This window comes from Choloepus didactylus, chromosome 13 (assembly GCF_015220235.1).
Source record: "Choloepus didactylus isolate mChoDid1 chromosome 13, mChoDid1.pri, whole genome shotgun sequence".
NCBI classification, from domain to species: Eukaryota; Metazoa; Chordata; class Mammalia; order Pilosa; family Megalonychidae; genus Choloepus; species Choloepus didactylus.
Window position 1 is genome coordinate 53,863,247 of NC_051319.1, and position 16,018 is coordinate 53,879,264.

A 16,018-nucleotide genomic window follows, 5' to 3' on the forward strand; every position below is an offset into this window, starting at 1 on the left:
AAGATGGTTGGAGACCACTGCGTTGAGACATTTGCTTGTCTAACTCTTAAGATCCTTTAAATGGAGATTTGGTGGTGTTCTACTACAGGGGAAAATCTCAGTTTTCCACCAGCTTTTTGGGGGTTGAATTTATACTTTTTTATGCAGTGGATGGGAAGGAGTTACCTGCTTGCTCCAAAATACGTAGTGGCCTGCCACTGTCCAGTTCTAGAATATTTAAAATGAGAGGAGCTGCTGGCATTTTGGGAGAGACGGTTCTCTGTAGTGTGTGATTCCTTGGGTGTTGCAGAAGGTTTAGTGCCCCAAGCTCTCACCCACTACAAGCCAGGGATGCTCACCTAATCATCGTAATAACCCTAAATCTCCCCCACCTTCCCCCACCCCAAGCATTTCCTCAGGCCCCCTAGAGGATCTTTACCCACCCCTTTTAGAACAATTCTACCTGATGCTTTGTCTGTCAGTCAGTTAGTCTGTGCCTCTTCACAACCAATCATTCTTCCCATACCCCTTCCGGGATAAATTCCCTGACTGTACTAACCCACAAAGATTTCTCCCACCTATGAAGTAAAATCTCATTTATTTGGTCCTTATATAATATCTTGCAGTATCTATTATATTGTCTTATGTCATTATTTAGTACACATGTGCTTTTTAAACTTTTATGTTTCCATATCTGGCTCCTCTAATTAGCTTATAATGAGACCTGAAAGGTGGGGGAAGGTACAGGAAAGTACTCTGAAATGTTTTCTGTTCTGATCGCTTCACTACACCATCTCTGAGAATCTTCTCTCAGAATAGGCTTCTAGATTAAAAGCTTAGATTCCAGGAAAGCTTGAAACAGTAGACCTTGAGCAATTTAGGAAGGACATTGGAAATCTCATTGCTTGATGAGAACTTTATATTTCTGTTAGGGGATTGGGTTTAACTTTGGGCCATTTTGGTAAGGGTCAATAAATATTTGTTAGATAATTCAATTAAAAGTTGTAGCAAACAGATACTTTTGAGAACTTGGTCAAAACAGCTTCCATCCCTCACCATGGTAATAAGAAATTTTCTACTTCTCTGTGACAACAGAGAAAAGAATGTTCTCTCCCATAATGTCTTTATCTTAACACTCAAAATCACCCTGGACTTTGGTAGCATTTTTGCTAACACCAAAAGCTCTTTATTTCCTAATTTAGTAAATGAGAAGAACGGCAGTGATAATTTAAATAAGTGTTCTTTTTTCAGGAGCAACTTAGAGGAAACCTGGCCTGCTTTGAATGACCTTTCCACAACTTCATGCTTGTTACTTTGAGTCTAACAGCCAATTAAATTTGCACAGGGAAACAGTCTGTATAGAGGTTCTGGTTGAAAGTACAGAAATGCTAGGGAAGATTTAATAAGTTGTCAGAGTATAAATCATCATAGACCAGGTCTTTCAAGCTGGTTAAGCTTAGAGAAGAAACAGTGAGATTTACTGAATTAAGGGGCCCTTGCGCCCGTGGCTGTGAGAAGCCAGAGTCTGGGTCCAGCCAGAGATCTGCAGGATTCTGGTTCCGATTCTGCCAGCCAATGGGGAGGAGCCAAAAGTCATGGTGGGGGAGGAAGTGCCAGGTTGCAAGGACCTAATGATTTTTGGGGCTGGTGCCAAACAGTGAAGATATATCAAAATGCTCCTATTTAAAATTGTTGGGCCTTGGCACAAATAAAGTTTATTTTAGTGAACTCCACAGTGCCTTCGACTTGTTCTAGTAACATGAAAGCATTACTACTAGAAATCATAACTGCCAGACTAGGAAAACGGGTGAAACTGAGCTGGCAGCAAAATTCTCTGTAGTATTTGAATGAGTGAAAAGGGGGAATGTCAGCTTCCTAAACAGTGTTTGGGAGGGTCAATCCCTGGTTCTTTAGGGAAGGTGTTGCTGAGAAGGAAACAGGCCAGTGATCAAGCTTAACTGGGCATATGGAAAGAAGCCAGAAAACCAAATAAAGCCATTGAGAAAAGATTCACTCAAATTCCATTTCCTCCAACTCTTCCAGCTGCACTAAAATCCTTTTTTTCTGATTTCCTATTTTAGTTAGAGTAAGGTGGATGAACCCTTAATTGACTTCTCATTGTCAAATGTTAGATTTTTTCAGGAGCTTCTTGAGGGCAGGGAGTATGTCCTGCATTTCTGTATCGTTTGTTCCTTCTGTGGAATCAGAAAGTATCTTTCCTTTGAGAAGAGAAGTGTGAAATACAGTTGCCTATAAGTCTTGTCTTACTTATCCCTGAGTAGAAGCCACAGTTTTATTGTGGGTATAGAAGTTTGCAAAGGAAGCAATCATTTGGACAAAAATCTCTTCGTATATTCAGGCACTGTTCCTTAAATTTCCTTTCTGCATGCTGATAAGAATGTTGAAGGTTAAAGATAGTTTTTGACTTAGTGCGCTAAACCCAGAATTATATTAATTGATTAATTAGGCTTAGGAGAAGGTCTTAGATAAGATTGAATTTGACTATCGCTTATCATAAGTTAAAGACTTTCTCTGTTATATTTTCCTGATATTCATTACAAAGAAATGGACTCTTGTCATCAAGTTGTTGTACTATAGTGACGGGGCCTATTGGAAATGTAGCTCCTTAACCCCAAGGCTTATCTTAAATCAAAAAGTTTGTCAAACATATAGAGATCTACTTGTCATAATAAAATACATTTATTAAAAGGAATAATATAATTTCATGAAATATGATTGCTCTATTTCACTTAAACTGTATGACCTACCGCACCAGTTTTACCTAGCTTTTCCCTCTTTCCTTTCTTTGACCTCCTCATATATAAATATATTCCATAAAACTCTGGGAGGAGAGGAATCAGTTCTGCTTTCTCTTCTCCCCTACAGCTGCTGATATTGGAATAAAGATGCCCCTGGCTGTTTCTGACTCAAATCCAACTCAAAGCTTTGTTCCTACCAGATCTGCAAGTTAGGCACATGGCAAGTGTTGAATTTATGCCTGTTGATTGACTGAATTGAAATTGATTAACTCTCTTTATTAAGGAAACGAGACCTGCAGGCATTTTCCTCTGGTGTTTTACATGAGAATGTGTCTGCCCCCTAAATTTAGAGTGCTCATCTCTGCTAGACACAAACTCTGAGACATGTGGTGAAGACAGAATTTTTGCTCCCCAAAGTAGCAAGTAAGGTTCCATGTTTGCTAATAAAGTTATCTTTCTGAGTTTAAATTAAAAACGAATTAAACACAAAGTAGTAAAAAAGCATTGAAGTGTTACTGCCTTAATGGCTATTCTTAACCTAAGTTTTAGCCAATATTCTTATGAAGAAGAATGTCACTGGAATAGAGGCTGCGGCCACCTCTGCTCTTTGGGTTCTTGTTTGTTTCCTTAGGGATGACATTTGGTGTGGCCCAGAGTCACGGTTGACAGCAGGAATCTGCAGGGCAGCAGGGTGTTGTCTGACTTGTTTTGTCCAAAAGCTATTCTATCCCCCGAAGACTGACAGCAAACAGACTTCTAGCTGAATAACGAGTGGTGGTGGTGGGGGGGATGGGGGGTAACAGACTGACATTCTTCAGAATTTCTACAGTGGTCAGTCAAGCTGATATACCCTGGGCCCTGCTCAATCTGCAATAAAACATTTAGGAAAACTGTAGAAGCTCTGACCCCTGTCCAAATGAAACAGGAACACTTGATTTCGGGACTGGCAGGCAGTTTAAAAATTCTCCCCAAAGAATTGCTTCTGTGAATTAAGTGTGTATACAACAGCAGCTGATGCCCATTACTGAAATGTCAATGTGAAGAAATTAATTTGTTTCTGTTTAGAAAACATTTTCTCTTTAGATTTTAAAAATTAAAAAATTTTATCTCTTTTAACTCTTCCAAGGACTCTTTCAAGCACTAGATTGTGCCAGGGGGTTAGGTTGCAAAACCAAGGAGGGGTACTTTATTGATTTGGATGGAAGTAAATAGAATGTTTTTGAAATTATTGAGATGTAAATTACTTGAAATTATATATATATATATGTGTGTGTATTTCTATGTATGTGTATATATATCTGTGTGTGTGATCATTAATTTCATGTGTAAACTTGGCTAGGTTATGATGTCCAGTTGTTTGGTTGAGCAAGCCCAGGCCTAATTGTTACAGTTAGGTTATTTCATGGATAGAGTGCATCTATAGTCAGTTGATTACATCTATGGCTGATTGCATCTACAATCAACAAGGAGATTGCCCTCAGCAATGAGAAGAGTCTCATCCAATCAGTTGGGGGTCTTAAAGCGAGAACTGAGGATTTCAGAAATCAGAAAGAATCCCTGCCACTAGTTCATCCAGCCAGCTTCTCCTAGGAAATTAAACTTCACCTTCATCGGAGTGTCCAATTTGTGCCTTGCCCTACAGAATTTGGACTTGCCAGTCCCTATGGTCATGTGAGCCAATTCCTATAATACATCTTTTAATATTTGCATATATATTATATCAGTTCTGTTCCTCTGGAGAACCCTGACTAACACAGTATGAAATCATAAATATATATGGTTTTGAAGAAACCAGGCCAGGAGAGTCTGCAGCTAGTTAGGGGAGAAGGAGTGGCTGTTGATGAATGTTTCTCTTTTCCATTTCCTTGTGTTCTTTGTGAATGTTGAGAGACTCAATGCAGTGAGTAGGTTCTGAGAGTCAGGCTCTTGGCCTGCTTATGAATGAATGGAGGAGCCCCCGGGAATGCCCAGCCCTTGAAAGAAAGGGGAGATCATTGGTAATGTCATGTACTCTGAAGACTTCTTCAGTGGTGATGAATGTTTTCTGTTTTGTTTCTGTAAAAAGGATTTATTTAAGTAATACAGGGGAGAGAAAAAAAATAGTAATCTGTTTAAAAATTCTCATCACCCAGATAAAAGCACTGTTTGTCATTTTTAAAAATAGGAAATATTGCAGTATATTTATTTACTGGGATTAATTCAGTAGGGAGGGAGAAATTGATTATCTGGGCAGGAGTGGGACAGTCTTTGAAGCTTTGCCCTTGGGTAGGGAAAAGACAATGAGGTCTGGTGTACAGCTGGAGGGGCTGGCCTCAGGTAGGAGTATGGACGGTTCATCTAGAGTGACTGGAGATATACTAATCAGGGTCATACTTATTAGACACTGTGAAATTATCAATTAATCTTAGTAGCTTAAAACAATAGTCTATTTCTCTCTCATACCATAGTCCAGTGCAGCTTGGGAGGCCGTCTTGGGTAGCACCCCTCCAAGAAGTGACTCCAGGCCTGAGACTCCTTCCATGGTGTGGTTCTGCCTTACTGGAATCCTTCACTTCCAGCCATGCAGATGGGGTAGAAAGAGTGGCCAAGAATCTCAAGGGAGATTTCAAGGGCCAGTTCTAAAAATGCCTTTCATTACTTTTACCCATGTTCCTTTGCTATCATTAATCCCTATGCTTTACCCTGATGACAAGAAAGGCTGGAAAATGCAGTCTTCCTGCATTCTCAGAAAAGAGAGAGAATTGGTGAGCTTCTAGCTGCAGATGGGAAAGCAGAACATATGGATTCAAATGATATCTTCTTAGTAGATGTAGTTGTGGAAACGTGGAAGTTCTCTTAATTTCTTAGTGAAACAGAAAGTAAGGGAGGAAGAAGGGAAGATGTAAACTAGTTATCTAGGAGTGGGGAGTGTTAATGGCTTAGGGAAATGTAGTAGAATGCCTCTGAGAGGACTGTAGGTAATAGTTTGGTAGTTGCCTTGTGGCTGCTATTGGTCAGTGGGGCCAGCAGTGAAGAACATGCATAGGAAACTGAAGCCCACCAGACACATGTACATCTGTCTGTCACTCTGTCTGACAGTCATGACTTCCCAAAAGTGATTGCCACTTCATAATTTCTGCCTCCTAAAATATCATGCCAGTTCTGTTTTTATGACCAACTCCAACCCAAAGTCCTATAGGGAAAGGGATTCTGTGAAATATAATTCCCAGGTATGGTAGATTGAAATAGGTCCCACACAGAGACATGTGGGTATGTACACATTTGTAAATAGTATCTTCGATTATCCTATTTGGAAGAGGCAAAATTGATTCAGGGTCTTAATCAGAGAGATTATGTTATAGTATATTATGTTATATTATATTATATTATATTACATTATATTATATATTACATTACATAATAGGGAAAGAGATGCAGAGATGCATCTATAAGCCAGGGACCCCAAAGATTGCCAACAAGCCAGCACCAGAATGCTATAGACTCTGGTGTGGTAGATTGGATTATATATCCTAGAAAAAAACATAGTCTTAATCTTAATCTCATTCTTGTTGGGTGTGAACCCCCAATGTAGATAGGATTTCTTGGAAATGTTATTTTTAGTTAACATTTGCCCAACTGAATGAGGGTAGGAATTAATCTGGATTATTGGTGTCCTTTAGAAACAGAAGAAATTCAGACACAGTAGGAAAGAAAGTCACAAGGAGTAGCCAGAAGCTGAAATTCAAAGGAACCCAGTAGAGAAAGGAGAGGGCATCACCATGTAATGGGAAGCCAAGGAAACCAAGGATTACAAACCAGCCTGAATGCTACGGCCCTGAGAGAAAGCAAGCCTTTTAGCAAATGCCTTGATTTGAACTTCTGGCCTTTGAAACCATGAGCCAACAAATTCCTATTGTTGAATCCAGCCCATGGTGTGATACTTGTCATAATGGCCTGGAAACTAAGACAGGGAGAAAACATGGCCTGTGGATACCTTGATATTAGATTTCTGTCCTCCAAACTGTGAGCCCATAATTTCTGGTTGTTTAAGCCAACCAGTGTGTGTATTTGTCATAGCAGTCCTGGCAAACTAAGACATCAGCCTTAGTCAAAGTGACAACAAATCATGATACGGTACACCTGGATTTATTTTTCTCCAAAGTACCTATCTATCACTGTCTGAGATGCCATTCATTTACTTACTTTATTTGATTTTTCTTTCCCTGTTGTTATTAAATATAAACTCCATCAAGATAGGACTTTGTTTTGTTCTCTACTGCTCTCCCCAGCATCTGGAACAATATCTGACATAGAAAGTATTTGTGATTGAATGAGCAAATTTCTTTGGATATCTTTCCTGATGTCTTTCTGTGTATGTATGTACACACACCCACATGCATATAGATATAGAAAAATAGTTTTACACCTACAGTTCTGTAACCTTCTTCATTTTTTTACTTATCACTTTCAGTAACAATAACTATAGATCACCATAACATTTAAAAATTGCTATAAAGAATTACTTCGTGTCTATCACAATGCAATTAATTAATTACAATAATGTCATTAATTGGTCCCTGACCAGTTGGTAGACATTGTGCAATCCTGACTCTAGAATGGTAAGGCAGGCTTTTTGGAAACCATAGAAATGTCTAGATTGGATTCTTCAAAATAAAACCAACACAATATGACTGTTTCAGTATAATCTTAGATTCATTAATCTATGCAAATGTAGCTTAGGCTTTTCCCCAACCAACTAGGGAGTATGCTCTCTAGGTGTCAGGGGAGGTGGGATATGGGATATACTCACCAGAAGTTCGTTATCAAATGCTTGACTAGGCAGAGAAGATGGGACAACTTATACTTAACTTAGCAATATAGCTAAGGCCCCTGAATCTTAAAAGTTGGTGTGCCTAGTCTCACAAAATTTCAGATTTCTCTATGCCTTATCCCTTTTAATTTTCTCCAATAGAAATGATGGGAATGGAAAAATAAATATGAAGCTCATGGTATAAGTGTTTTGGAGTAACGATTTGGAGCCTAATCATACACTGTCCTCTACTGAGACTTAAGGCTGGAGGCTTAAATTGGGTAATTGATTATATAAATGAGCTCAAAGCAGAAATATGCACAACAATATGAGTTCAGGACTGAGAAAGTATAGATTCTCTTTGTTACTTATCAATATATCATGCATATGATAGAATGAATTAGGCACCCAACAAAGACTGTTCTTAATCTTAATCCAGGTTCCTCTGGGTATGAACACATTTGTTAAGAGGACTTAATGAAGATGTTATTTTTTTTCATTTGTGGCCCAATCAAATCACTGTGGGCTTTAGTCCATATTACTGGAGGCCTTATAAAAAGTCTGTGACAGCCATACAGGAAGAAGCTGGAAATCAGTGGAAACCTGAAGAGCAGATACAAGGAGAGAGATCACCATGTAACAGAAGACAGAGATGCAAGCCAAGGAACCCCAAGTATTGTAGCAAGCTGGCACCAGAATACTGCTGCCCCCAGGAGAAAGCAGGAACTTGCAGATGCCTTGATTTGGACTTCTAGCCTCTGAAACCATGAGACAATCAGATCACATTGTTTAAGCCAACACATTGTGTGGTATTTGTCCTGGCAGCCTGGCAAACTAAGACAATGATGTCTCTCAAAATCCAGGATTTACAAACCTGCATCAGAGCCCACTGGTCCTCATCCCAAGAGAGCCCAGACATTGGCCTTTGTGAACTCTGAATAGAGTGAGCATGAAGTTCAACACAAATGGATGCATTACTCCAATTTCAAAGGTCAGTTTGTGCTTTGGATCAGGGAGTTGTGGGCCTGTGATTGCGTTAAGCAGGGGAGAGTTGTTTTTGAATACACAGTGAGGAGGTGTCAGCAGCAGCAGCCTCAGAAACCTGGCCTGAGAGTCTAGTTACCAGCTACTAGTCAGCACCTGCTGTCATCCACACCTGGCAAAATTGGATCCTAGCCAGCTAAATTGTGAGGAACAGATTGCCACAGTGTGGTGTTCCTGTAGGCTCGTATTTGTGGTCACCATTCACCTCAGTTTCAGTGGTTCAGTCTTTTCCTATATGCTCTTCAGTCTTCTGCTTTCTGTTGTCACAGATGGCTGCTGAGGCTTCAATTTGCAAAGATTTCTCAGCAAATAATACATTATGTGGATAGTGTTTATTCCCTAGATGGAAGCCATGGAAAGATCTTGTAAAGATCATCCTGTGATAAATTTACAGAAATTTTAATATGTGCGTGTTCCCCATTCAATTTCCCTACGGTTTTTTTGGTTTTACTTTCCCTAAGATTACCAAAATTAAAAGAAAATTAATATGTATCCTTATGCTGGTATTTTCATGGACAAAGGCATGGAATGAAACACTTCAGTAGTTAATGTTGGTATCCTGGAAGAGGGGTGGAGAACAAGAGTGAGATAGGAGAGGGATTTTTTTTTTTTTTTAATTGTGTTAATTTTTTAACCTAAAAAAAGGAATTTCAAAAAATATATCAAAAATACATAATCATACAGGTTTTGAACCACTCATTCTCAATGTAAAACTTAACTGGAAGGAGAACTTCTAAAAGAAGATGATAGAATCTTGTTACCAGTAACACTACAAAACCAGCAGTGTTGAGGCATTCAACAAATATTAACTGGGCCACCACCATATCCCAAATACTGTTCTAGCATTGTTCTTGTTGCTGATGATATGGAGATAACAGGGAAAAATCTCTGCCCTCTCCAATGGGCAAGACTAACATTAAACAAATAATATATGAGGTTTGGTAGTGATAAGGGGCAATGAAAAAAGCTAATGCAGAGTATAGGGGTAGTAAATAAAGGTGGTGGTCAGAGTAGACCACACCGAGGAAGCAACACTTAAGTAAAGACTTAAATCAAGTAAGGATTAAGTCATGGAAATATTGGGGGAGTAGCAAGAAGACCAGGGAGGCTCGGGATGAGTAAAGGAGGGCAAAGGGTCAGAGAAGTAGTCATGGCCCAGATGACAGCTGGTGGGAAGGACATGGGATTCTATTTGGAATGTGATGGGGATGTGTAATTGGAAAGTTGTGAGAAGAGGAGAAACACAACCTGATTTTTGTTTAAAAAGGATGACCCTGGATGTTGTGTGAATAGACAATTGGTGAGCAGAAGTAGAAGTCAGGTCACGTGGAAAGCTATTTCCTTAATCCACATGAAAGAATCCAGGAGAGCCTTGACTTCTTTAACTTTCTACAGAGAGCCTCTGTTGTTTTGTTATCTATTATCTGTTTGCTTGAGAAAGACAAATCCAAAGGGATTTGGTAGTTTTTAGTGTATTAGTATGATCAAGTTTCCAAAGTCCAGTATATATTGCCTCCAAAATTCAAGAGCCCTACTAAGTGCTTTGCTAAGTAGTAGGAGGTATACGGTATAATAATTTGCCTTTTACTTTAGAGATAATACCAAGGCCAATGAACCCCTGAAAACTTCACTGATGTAGCAGTTCCCTGATTATTTGTGAAGATTGTTGCCAAACCTTGGCATGCATGTGTCTTGCATCTCAGGTATGTGTTACTTTCTGCTCATCAAGTCCAGTTATTGTGATCTTGTCAATATAGTGAACTGGCATGATGTACTGTAGGTTATCATGAAAGTCAAGGTTTTTAGGGACTGTATTTTGATATTTGGGGGAGATTGGGACTGTGGACTGCTGTCTTTGTTAATTAAAGTTGATCTGCACATATTCCAAGATTAGGGTATGGACTTCTTTGCAGGAGCTGAGATATTATTCTACCTTTCACACTTAGTACAATTAATCTTAATCCTGAGACTTCCTGCCAAGAGCATCACATATTTAAGAACTTTCCTCCTCCTAACAAAGATTATTTGTCTATTCACTGGGAAGATAGTCATCAGCATGATAACAGATTAGTCAAGGCCACCTGTCTTCTTTCCTCCCAGCCATTGGGGGAGAAATGGAGATTGGGCCAGCTGCTTTAACTCCTCCTTCCTCCCAAAATCAATTGTCCTTACCTTATAGAAACCAGAAACTGTGGGACTTAGTCCTCAAACTGTGGCATTTAATATATTTCTATTACATTCATTACTCTGATTATCTATGTATCTATGAACCTACCCATCAGCTCTCCATCCATCCTTCCATCCACATAAATTTTCTCCTGTAAATTATTTAGGATGATGTATTTTAGCTCAAATATTAAGTATACATTACCCAAAAAAACAAAAAACAAAATAAAAAACAAGTAAAGTCCATCCATCAAGACAAAGGGTCTAGAATGTAGAGAAGATGAATAGGGAGATGGGAGATGTCAGGAGCTCCAACCTGGGAGGGAGTGTGAAAGCTAGGACTGGTAGGTTCCTAACTATTACTTTATATGTTGAAATCTACCCCCCAGAAGGGATGAAAGCAGGCTTCAAGAAGAAGGGGTGTTCACCTCAGAATTCTATGGGGAACACACCCACTTCTCTACTATGTACCTGTGGATGTGGAGAACTCATTATTTGTGTCTCTATCTTTCCATCCAGGGACCACCAGTGTGGGCTTTGCACTCTCCTTTCCTTTCCTCATGTCTCTTTTATTGTCATCACTGTTCTTTGGAAAATTGTTTATTAAAAAGGAAATAATTTGCAGATGTAAATAAGAGTTTTTGCAATTAAAAGTACACATATTACTTCACGGCCCTTTTAAAAAAATAATTTTAATTATGAAATATTTCAAACATCCTGAAAAATAACATACCCAAATGTCAAACCATTGCTGTATTTGATTCAAAGGAAATAATTTGCAGATGTAAATAAGAGTTTTTGCAATTAAAAGTTCATATATTACTTCAAGGCTCTTTGAAAAAAATAATTTTAATTATTAAATATTTCAAACATCCTGAAAAATAACATACCCAAATGTCAAACCATTGTTGTATTTGATTCAAGTTTCCTCTCTTTCTCTTTTTATTTTTACTTTTTAGGAAATAAAACATTACAGATAGATAAATAACCTAACTTCCATTACCCTTGTTCCTCCTACTCCAGAAGATTGTTTTTACCTTTCTCAAGTATCTTCTTATACTTTACTATATATGCGTATTTTTATGAATATTATCCTTTTTCTGATTGCTTTCTGCATTTCGTATGGTGTTTTTGTTCTGTTCATGTCAATTTATGCAATTTAAATTTAATTTATTTTAATTTTAATGTAATTTTATTTTTTATAGCTATATAGAATTCCAGTGTATACTTTAATTAATTAATGTTTTCTAGTAGATAGGTTTTTTCCAGTTTTTTTTCTATTGTAAACAACAGTGTAATGAACATAAAGAGGCTGTTTCTTTGTGAATATTTGTGAACATTTTTGTAGGGTAGACAATAAAAGTGAAATTTTTAATCATTGTGTATCATAATGTATACACATCTTTAACTTTCCTATTATCCAACTCATCTTCAAAGGGGTTCAACTGATTTACACCCCCACCCACAGCACAGAAGAGTTCTTGTTTAAGATCTGGCAAGTTTTTTTGTACCAAACCAGGCATGATGGTGAAAGAGGCTGTTTTGGTTTGCTAAAGCTGCTGCAATGCAATATACCAGAAATGGATTGATTTTTGCAATGGGGATTTATTAACTTGCAAATTTATGGTTCTAAGTCCATGAATATGTCCCAGTTAAGGCATCTACAGGACGATACATTCTCTGAACAAAAGCTGATGGCATCAGGGGTTCCTCTGTCACATGGGAAGACACATGGCTGACGTCTGCTGATCCTTCTCTCTTGGGTTTCATGGCTTTCAGGTTCTGGCTCTTTCAGTTTCTGTGGGTGTTTCTCTCTCTCTGTGTTTCTGCCTTTTATCCTCTCATAAAGGGCTCTAGTAAAGGATTAAGACCCATCTTGAATTGGAAGGGTAACATCCCAATTGAAACAAGCTAACCAAAAGGTCCCACCCGTAATAGGTCTGCACCCACAAGAATGGATTAAAAGAACGTGGCCTTCTCTGGGGTACATAACGGCACCAAACTACCACAGAGATCAAATTTGTCTACCAGCAGCCACTCTTTGGAATTCTCATTTTTCCAGACATTCCCATTTCGGAAGTGCTCCAAACACTCTGGGCATGACGTTATGAAGTCATACCTCTTTAAAAAGTCCTACTTTTCCACACATCAATCACTAGGTTTATTAGACATTTCATATTTTGCAACTCTGAGGGATGTTAAATTGCATTTCATTTTTCTACTTTTATTCATTTTAATAGAATTTTCAATGAATGATATTTCTCTGATTACTAGTGAGGTGAATCATTATTTTATACATTCAGTGGCCATTTGGATTTTGTCCTCCACAGTTTCTCAGTTCTTATCAACTACACATTTTTCTCTTGTATTGTTTGTGTTTTTTTCATAAAGTTTTATTGGGTTATTGTCTTCTCTGAGTCTATGATTTGCCTTTTTACATTGTTCATTATGTCTTTTTTAATAAAGCTTTTAATTTTAATGTAGTCAAATTAAAAAATTTCCTTTATTGTTTTGGCTTTTTAAAGACCTGAATAAGTAAACAGTTTTTTTCTTAAAATCGTAAAGATATTCTCCAAAATGTTAAAGAATGCTTCCTACATTTAGGATATTATGCGGAATTAATTTTTATTCATGAGTTGGAGATATATTTTCGTATTTTGCTACATGGATTGCCAGAATTTTCAGCACCATTTATTAAAAAGTATATTTTTCACTATTTGATTTGTAATACCAACTCTCTGTCATGTGTCAACTCCCATATGTTTGTGAGCTCCGTGAGCCAGTATCCCATGTTTTAATTATTATAGTCTCATAGTAAGTCAATTTCTATAATCCTCATTTATTGTTTTCCTTAAAAACAGTCTTGGCCATTCTTGGCCTGCTAAGTAAATTTGAAGATCAACTCATCAAGTTTCCTGAAAAATTTTATTGGGATTTTGATTGCAATTATACTAAATACAATACATTGGTAGATTTTCCAATATTAGATCATTCTTAAAATCCTGGGACAATCCTTGTTTCATCATACTGTATTATTTATTTTCTTTTAATTCTGCTATATTCATTTTGCTAATGTTTTATGTAGGATTTTTGCGTCTATATTCAGAAGCAACATTCACCTTTGTTTTCTTTCTAATCCTTGCTGGATTTTTGTATTTAATAGTTTAATAGTTAATTAAATGAGTTGGGGAGAGTTTCCTCTTTTTCTGTTGTTTAAAACAGGGGATGTCGAACTATAGCTCATGGGTGAAATTCAGCCCATTTCCTGTTTTGGTAAATAGAATTTTATTGGAACACAGCTGTGACCGTTTGTCTATATATTTGTTTATGTATTGTCTATGGCCACTTCTGTGCTATGACACAGCATTACATCAGGTATGGTATGGCCCACACATGAAAATAGAAAAAAAAAAAAAAAATACAAACTGAAAATTAGTAGAAGAGAGGAAATAAAAAAGATGAAAGCCAAGATTGATGAAATTGAAAAGAAAGAGAAAATAAAGAATACTAATAGAACCAAAAGATAATTCTTGGAAAATATTGATGAAAAAGAGAAACATTTTGCAAGATTAACCACAAAAATGAGGAAGAAAAAAAGATAATTAAGAACGGAAAATGGAACATAATGCTAAAATTGAGAGACATAAAAGTCACAATGGAATACAAACAACACTATGCCAATCAAATTTGTAAACTTTGATGAAATAAACATTTTACTAAGATGGCAAAAATTACTGAGGTTATTCGTTTTGAATTGAAAATTAACAGAACATCTAATAGATATATAACCATTAGTGAAATTGAAACTGCAGTTAAAAATCTACTCAACACACATACATGCACTCAGGTCAGATAATTTTTAAGCAAGTTCTATCAAATTTCAGGAACAGTTTTACATAAAATATTCTAGACCAAGGGCTGGTAACTACAGTTATCGCTGCCAATCTGCCATTTAAAAAAAATATTAATTTCTATGTTCTGTGCTTCTTGGATGCTGCTGACAATGTCAAATTAATCCCAAGGCTTTATAAGGCACAGACTTGCAGTTGCAAATTCTTATGGAGACTTCCGCATTTCCCACCCACTCCCAAATCCAGGTGGGAATAGACTTTCTTACCATCTCTCTGTGCTAAAGAGTAGATTATTTCTAGGCCACCTTTACCATGAGGACATAGCCTAATGAAGAACTTAGTTCTAACTCTCTGTTTGCTCTGGCTTAAGAGTTCATTTCTTGTTTCTGACGAGGACTAAAGTCCAAGCCCTTTGTTGCTGAGATTTTCACAACCCCCACCTCCCATTCCCGCTCCAGGGCATCTATCTGCCACATTAGCTCTCACACACTAACAATTCTAGTTTCAGTCTCTCTTTAATTTTAGAAACTAGGAAATCACTTTTTTTCCTGTGAGCTCAATTTTGCATTTAAGACAACATTTGTTATTGTCTACCCAGCATTTCTCATTGTTTGTAGCTGGAGGTTTTTGGGTTAGGTAGACAACATATTGTGGGGAATCAAGTCTCAGGCTCATTTTGAAAAGCCCGATTGTGCCTTCTGGACTTGGCCACTCTTCATTAAAGGCATCACCTGACGTCTAACAGTGAGCACTAGACCAGAGGTCACGTTCCCTAGGTTTTCATCACAGCTTTCCATTAACTAGCTCCAAGTCAATTAATTACTCTTCACAGCTTCACTGCTCTCATCTATAAAGTGAGTGATTTTCAAGCAGTTCTTAATTTTTGCCTCTTCAGAGCCCCCTCAGGAGCTGCTGAGGCCTGAGTGGAGAGGAAGCCAAGTTGGCAGGGTTCTGAGTCCTCAGTCCACTTCAACTGAGCAACTTCTCTTGTGTGTTTTTGGCCTTTGCCTTTTGAAAAACCTCGTGTGAACATTTTAAGTATGTGGGACTCAAACAAGCTTAACACTCACTTTTCTAGATAAAATTTCAAGTCCGTTGCACTATAACCTTATCTTGGCCTGGTTATTTACTGCTAGTGGCACAAGGCTCCAGACTTTGCTCAGTCAACACACTTTGTGTAGCCCACCATCTCTAGATAAACGGGGAAACCAAGGCCCTGAAGGCAAGTGAGTTTTCTGGGATCTTTCAATGAGTCAGTGGTGGAGTCTGAACCAGGACTCCTACCCTCACCCTTCCCCCACCTCCCCGATTCCTAGCCCCCTCTTTTCAAGCCAGGGATCTGTTATAGCATGACATGTAAAAGTGAGCAAGGGTCTGCCTGCCATTCTAAGCATAACACCCCTGGACCTTCTGGGAGCTGTGAAGAGAAT

The 16,018-nt window shown here is 37.9% G+C and overlaps 1 long non-coding RNA gene across 2 annotated transcripts in view; it reads right to left on the reverse strand.

The window, feature by feature from the left end:
* LOC119508218 overlaps positions 1-14,977 on the reverse strand; it is a 39,509-nt gene extending 24,532 nt beyond the window's left edge. Inside the window, exon 1 of one of the 2 annotated variants that reach the window (XR_005211431.1) lies at positions 14,855-14,977. This is a non-coding gene — a long non-coding RNA (uncharacterized LOC119508218). The remainder of the gene's footprint in view (positions 1-14,854) is intronic. The other variant, XR_005211430.1, reaches the window with a different exon arrangement.
* Between the last annotated feature and the right edge of the window lie 1,041 nt (positions 14,978-16,018).